Below are 7475 nucleotides of genomic sequence, written 5' to 3' on the forward strand. Positions count from 1 at the left end.
TAAAATTCTCCAGGCAAGAATACTGGAGTGGGTTGCCATTCCTTTCTCTAGGGGATCTTTCTGACCTAGGGATGGAACCCACATCTCTTATGTCTCTTGCATTGGCAGGCAGATTCTTTACCCCTAGCACCACCCGGGAAGATGGCCACATCCTAATCCTCAGGACCTTTGGCCATGTTCCTTTCTGTAGCCAAAGGGACCTTGAAGTTGATTAAAGCTTTGATTAAAGCTATGACACTTCCCTGCTGGCACAGTGGATAAGAATCTGCCTGCCAATGCAGGGAACACAGGTTTGATCCCTGGTCTGGGAAGATCCCACATGCCTTGGAGCAACTAAGACCATGTGCCACAGCCACTGAGTCTGAGTCCGAGTCCGAGTCCGAGCCTGAGTCCATGAGCCATAACTACTGAAGCCCACTCACCTAGAGCCTGTGCTCCACAACAGGAGAAGCCACTGCGATGAGAAGCCCACACACCACAGCCAGAGAGTAGCCTCCGCTCACCACAATTAGACATAAAGCTGTACAGCATCAAAGACCCAGCCCAGCCAAAGGTAAATACATAAAAATATCAAAATAAAGATCTGGGGTTGGGATGGTCAGCCTGGATTATTCCTGTGGGCCCTAAATGTCTCACAGTGTCCTCCTAAGAGGAAGGCAGGAAGGTCAGAGTCAGAGAGAGGATGAGGGGCCATGAGCCAAGGAATGCAGGAAGCCTCTAGAATCTGGGAAATCAGGAAAAAGGATCATCCCCTAGAGCCTCCATCAGAGCTCAGCCCTGCTGAAACCTTGATGGTAGGACACCTGACCTCCAGATCTGTGAGGTGATAAATCCGTGTTGTAAGTCACTCAATTTATGGAAATCTGTTCTGGCAGCCATAAGAAACTAATCCGGATGTAGCTGTGTTTTGCCCTCCCCTCATTGCCAGGAACAGCATCTACAGTAGGGGTTAACGGCAGATTTGTTGAATGAACAGAGGTGCACATGTAATTACAACTGTAAAATAGCTCCTAGCAGTGGCACTGCCCTCTCAAAGGGGATAAGCTTTAAAAATACTGGTAAATCTGTCAAACCATTGTCCCAAGAGGCTGCACCAGCTCACATCCCCATTAACAGTACCCGACTGGCTTTCTCCCCATCCTCTTGTCTGATCGTACATGGTCATTATTTTGCCAACATTTGTGAAAATGGCATCTCATTGCTCTGATGTGCATTTTTGTTAATCGTGAGTGAGTCTGAGATGCTTTTCATATGTTTATTGACCATTCGTTTCCCTTTTTAGAAGCTGTCTTATGTGTCCGTTCCCTAGTTTTTAATTGAGTGATCATTCTTTTTCACTAATTTGGAAGAGCTCTTCATGTTGTGTGGATATAAATATGTAAATAGATTCCCGTGGTTTGTCCTTTTACTTTGCTCATGGTATTTTTTTTTTTTTTTTGCCATGGAGAAGATTTTAATTTGACACAGGCATGAATGAGGTTCTCAGCCTAGTTTGGCAGAGAGAAGAGGGGATCTCACTCTGTTGCACCTGACAGGAGCAAAGGCTGGGAGATAAGAAAGAACAAGGAAGATTAATATGACTGGAGCGGTTAGGGTGGAGAAGGATTGATGAGGTGCGTGCTGTCAGGCCCAGGGGCGGGAGCGGCAGACAGGAAAGCAAAAGTGGAAACAACCGAAAACCACGGAGGGATCTGGGTCATCCACTCCTTACAGTCAGGTCTGCAGGCAGGAGACTCATCCTTTTTAAAAATTCCTAATAACGCACCAAGTACTGTGTTAGGTATTTAACACACTTTATCCTACTCCATCTGCACAGCTCTAGGAGGTAACATTATAATGTTAAAAACTGGAGAAATGAAGGTTCAAAGGAGGTTAGATAATCACCCAAGGTCACACAGCTAATAAAGAACAGAGAATGTGCCTGATCTCCAAGTCCAAGGTCTCAATTACTGCATTTGTGACAGTCCTGAGAGGCAGAGTCCTATCCCATCTACAAAGGTGGAAACTGAATCTCAGAGAGGTTAATTAACTTGTTCAAGGTCAAACAGCTTATAGGTAGAGGGACTAAGATTTAAACTCAGGCTTGCTGACCTTCAAGGGGCTTCTTAGTGATTTAGATGGTAAAGAATCTGCTTGCAGTGCAGGAGACCTGGGTTCGATCCCTGGGTCTGGAAGATCCTCTGGAGAAGGGAATGGCAACCCATTCCAGTTTTTGTGCCTGGAGAATTCCATGGACAGAGGAGCCTGGTGGGGCTATGGTCCATTGGGTCGCAAAGAAACCAACACTTTCTCTTTCTACTGACCCCAAAGCCAGTGCTGTACACTCTTCCCTCTTCATCCATTCTCTGGGCACAGAAGCCCCCAGAGATTCAATGTAACTGGTCTGGCATGGAACTGGGACATCACCAGATAACTTCAGTGCCCATCCTGGTTGAGCACCTCTGCCCTGGCACAGAAAGGCAGGGCCAGAGGAGAGGCATTGGCCCAGTGAGTTACTCTCTTCAAACAGTGGCCTCCCTAGGGGACCTGAACCATCACTTCCCAGGCCAAGTCTATCTGCCCCACTGAAGCAACTAGGTTGAATGCTGGACAGGGCAGAGAAATTCTTATGCAGTTCAGTCTTTCATGAACCTTAGACTTAAAATCTCATTCAGTGTTTTCTTTGAAAGTACCTCCCTTAGGCCTAGGCAAGCCGACCCCTGCCCTGGCCCTGTACCTAAAAGAGGCTACCTTCCTTGAAATTCTCTGGGCCCCCTTGGGTACTTGGGACCAATCTTGACTAGGAGCCCAAGCAGGGTACCCGAGGTCCAGACCAGATCCCCAGATCTCATGTGTTCCCAGGTTCTAGCCACACCCTTCTTGAAATATTCTTAGATCCTTTCTAGTACCTGAGATCTGCAGGGCTGGAAGAGTATCTGAGCAGGGCAGCCCTACACCAGATTTAGACTGGTGAGGACCCTAATCCTGTTTTTCCCTCTACCCAATACAGGGCATCTACAAGATAACTGAAGCCCCCAAGGACTTACTAAGGCCCCATGAGCAGGGTGTGGTTCCAGGAGTGCATCACAGCTGAGTAGATAAAATTTCTGGGTGATTGTATATTTCTTTCACTGGCTGGCCTGGACCTTCACCCTTAAAGTGGAGCTGACATGCTGCTTTGGGGTAACTCGTATTCATGCCAGAGAGAGGGTGAATTTGGGGCTCTGAGCTATTACAGTCCACAGTGGAGCTTCAGGCCTGAGCCACCACTGTGGGTCCACGGGCTGTCTTCCTGGGTGTGTTTCCACCACAGCGCTTCCTCAGTCCACGGCACCTGAGGGCTGTGGAAGTGGTGGCAGGCCTCCTTCATCCCTTGTGTCTCCCACCACTGGCACACAGGATGGCACCCACAGTTCTTCCCCAGGATCCAAGTCAGGCAGCCTCTACAGATGGCCAGGAGGCTTCCCAGATGGTGCAGTGTTAAGTAACCTACCCTCTATGCAGGGCGACACAAGAGACACGGGTTTCCAGGTTCGACCCCTGGGCTGGGAAGATTCCCCTGGAGGAGGAAATGGCAACCCTCTCCAGTATTCCTGCCTGGAAAATCCCATGGACAGGGGAGAAACTGAGCGCGCACACACTGAGCACACAGGTGGCCACACCTATCTCCTCTGAAGGCTTTCGAGAAATGCCAAAGGATCTTTCCAATGGATGCATTCTCTTATGACCAACGGGTGCGGTGACATCACAGTCCCCCGGCGCATCTTAAGCTGTGCCGGAGAGCGAACAACACTCCTATGCGCATGCACCAGTCTGCAGGCTCCGGCCATGCCCCCTTGCCTGTCCTCCATGCTGGGGGCAGTGAGTGAAAGGCTGGCGCTTGGGCCGCAGTGAGAACGATCACATTCTGGGGACACAGGGATCACAGCCTAATGATTCCAGAGAGGACATGGGTGGAAGATATATATTGTTTTATGTTTATGCTACAAAATTCCAAGAGGCAAATTTAACATGACCGGAAAATGAATTATTGCTCCCATTTCCTTGCCATCTTTGGGCAGGACTTGCCCATGTGGTCATCAGTAAATAAAGCACAAAGTTGACTTAAAGTCAGTGAAGTCAGTAGTCATGAGCAGCACAGTGGCACATGGAGCTTCGGGAGTGAAGTGCAAACCAGCATGAATTATACAGCGTTAGGGACCTGCAGACGCAAAAAGTTTATGAACTGGTTCCAGAAAGCCATGGCACTGAGAATTGAAATAGTGTTACCACTTTTTCCTTGCAGTGGGAAATAAGAAATTAGCCAGGAATGTGCACGTGACAATGAAGAATACAAAGAGATGGTTCTGGGCCTGAACAGGGAGAGACAGAGCCTGGGGACATTGCAGAGTCTTCATGAGCTCTGATTGGACAATAAATAAACAATTAAGTTTCTCTTCTCTGCCCTTTATTCTAAATCTTCATCAATAAATCATTACACTCCACATGGATTTTATAACATATTTTTAATCAAATACTTTCCTCGGGCCTCATACACCCTAAAATTAATCCTGTTCTTTAGGCTTCATCAAGCTGTAAAAATGCACATATTCACTAATTTATACAATTTATTTCATGCTTCCCACGTCCCCAGCACCATGCTAATCACGGCTTTAGCATTATTGCATTTCATCTTCAGGTCACCCTCTTCGAAGATGGTTCTAGCTCCATTTTCATTTTCTACCTGGTCTAAGGCTAAGAGAGGTAGATTAACTTGCCAGAGGTCACACAGCACACTAGGTGGCCAAAGCAGAACTGGTCCCCAGTGCCTGTGTGGCCACAGTCACACCTGTTTCATTGGGGTTGGGGCTTCTGCAACTGGGCAAACCCTCCTCCTTCGACCATGACAGATGCACCGAAGAACAGGAACAAGGTGAAGGGCTTGCTAAACTGGTGTCTTTCTCACTGGGGTCCAACTCCCTGGGCCTTCATCCTACCTTTGCATCCGGTCTTTCCTCTGCCGGGATTGTGTTTTCTCCTATTAACCAAACATGCAAACCTCGTGTTAGGAAAACTTCCAGAGACTGGGCCAGCCCCAAAGGTTCACCTGGGCCACAAATGAGATGGGTGGGGGAGGAGCCAGACAATGAGGGGAGCCAGGCATGGGGGAAGAGAATGACTGTTTTTAAACGGCCCCCAAGGTGCCAGGCTCTGGGTCTTGTAAGTGTCATAACCTCTCCATGTGGAGATCCCTTTATAACTGACTGACATGAAGGAGCCTGAGGCCCGAGACTTATAGTAAGTGGCCCAAGTATCACTAGGGGTAACTCGCAGAGCTGAAGGGGAGGAGTGGAGATGCAGGGCAGCAAGGGGAGAGGACCAGCATCTGAACAGAATGGGCACACTCCTAGAGGAAAGAGGCCTTCGGGCTGGGCTTGGCCAGCAGCTCAGATTAACCCAGTCGGTGTTTCTGGCAAACCTGCTGCATGCTGAGCCTCGTGTTGGGTACTGGGAGTCAAGGACAAGTAAGGTAAGATGTGCTCTGTCCTGGGGGAGGGCCCAGCTGAGGGAGAGAGAGGCCATGTGAAGTCCAGGCTGCAAATGGAGGAGGAGGTATAGTCCAAGTGATTCACACTCCTGGTCTGTGGGCTTTGGGGAGAAGGCCTCCTTAGCAGGGTTCTGAAGGAATTCCAGGAGGAAAGAAGGATTTAGACAGGAGGGGCAAACGCTTTGGTGTGGGAAGCAGTGCCTGCAGTCCCAGGGGCCATACACGTGATCTGAGCATTAGACGTAGGTGGAGGGTGACATGCCACCCGCCTACTCCACCCCTACAGATTCCCCTCCTCCAAGCTCCTACACCCTCTCACCTCCCCATGGAATATCCTCTCCCACCAACTCTCACCCAGCCACCCACGAGGTTCTTCCTGACCAGCTGCTCCAGCTCCCAGCTTCCTGGATGTCCAGCCCACCTGCAACCCAAACTGCTCTATGCAGTTCTCCTAGGGTGTGGTTGTGCCTACACTTTGTCTCCCAGAGCTCCCTCGAGGGCCAACCTCCATCCTCTCATTCTCTGGAGACTCTGTAGCCCCTGACAAAGGATGGATGGAGCCCAGGTGGGCAGGCAACACCTGGCTGATGACGGACGTATGGACTGCTCATCAGGCTGCGGAAAGAATAGGCAAGATCCCAATGCAACTGGAGCTGGACAGCATCTTCCAGGCTGCTTGAGATACTGCGTCCTTCTGTGGGAGGCGACTGGCCCAAGTGGGGCGTCAGGTACTGGGTATTTGTGAGAATCTGCCATCAGTGGGGAGAACTTGGGAGACTGGGTTACGAATCCAAAGGCTCAGAAGCAGTAGGAAGCTGGGTACTCTAGAGGAATGTTCCACCCAAGAGAGAAGCCACAGCCTGGGGCTCTTCAACCTTCTCACCCAGGACCCAGTGGATTCCTGCAGCTCGACAAGGGCCTGGGTGACGAGGACAGAGGGGGAAGGAGGACACCCATGGCTGGGACAGGGATGTCTGTCTCCAGGCTGCAGGGCTGGAGTGGCTGAGCAGGTTGGCTGCCTGTTCAGGGGTCAGCCATCAAGACCACCAGGCACATCACTGATCTTGCATTTCTGGAGCTGGCACCTGGGGTGTAGAGCTAAAAGAGAAGACACTGTGTCCCACCCTCCAGGGGCTCACACCCTGCTCTGGAAAAAACAGCTGCCATCTCTGCTCCTCCCCAGCTTGTTCCACCACGTCCCTGCCTTGGACAGTGAGGGTAATGAAATGCTTTGGCTTTATAAGCCCTCTCTCTGCTACCTTGTGATGAGCTCTAGGCTTCAAGTGAATGAGGGGAAGGGGATGAAATGTCCTGTTCAACAGGTAGTGTGTTTTGTTGATAATATAGCCCAGAGTGCCAAAGTAAGGCTTGTGATGGGTGCCTCCTTATCACCCCAGCATCTTTCCCCTGAACCCCCATTCCTGATGAATCTGCTTTTTTAAAAAGTAATTTTACTTGTTTATTTATTTTTGGCTGTGATGGGTCTTTATTGCCACACTGGCTTTTCTCTAGCTGTAGTGAGCAGGGTCTACTCTTTGTTGCCACGCTCAGCCTTCCCATTGTGATGGCTTCCCTTGCTTCACTGGTTGCGGCACCTAGGCCCAGCAGTTGCGGTTCCCGGGCTCGACCATAGGCTCAGTAGTTGTAGCACATGGGCTTAGTAGCCCCACAGCATGTGGGATCTTCCCAGATCAGGGATCTAACCTCTGTCTCCTGCATAAGGAGGCGGATTCTTTACCACTGAGCCACCAGGGAAGCCCCTGAATCTCCTTTGAGTTGGGTTTCTCTCACTGGACCCTGGAAAAATTCTCACCTCACTGATGCTCATTGTTCTTCCTCCTTGGTAAACTGAGAATAATGATATTGACCGGGCTTTCTTCTATGAGGATCGCCACTAAAGAGCTCATGCTGCATAATAGATACTCAACAGCTATTAATTCCTTCCATTTTATTTTAGCTCTTTAGCTTT

Source organism: Bison bison, unplaced genomic scaffold (assembly GCF_000754665.1).
Source record: "Bison bison bison isolate TAMUID 2011002044 unplaced genomic scaffold, Bison_UMD1.0 scf7180017864471, whole genome shotgun sequence".
NCBI lineage: Eukaryota > Metazoa > Chordata > Mammalia > Artiodactyla > Bovidae > Bison > Bison bison.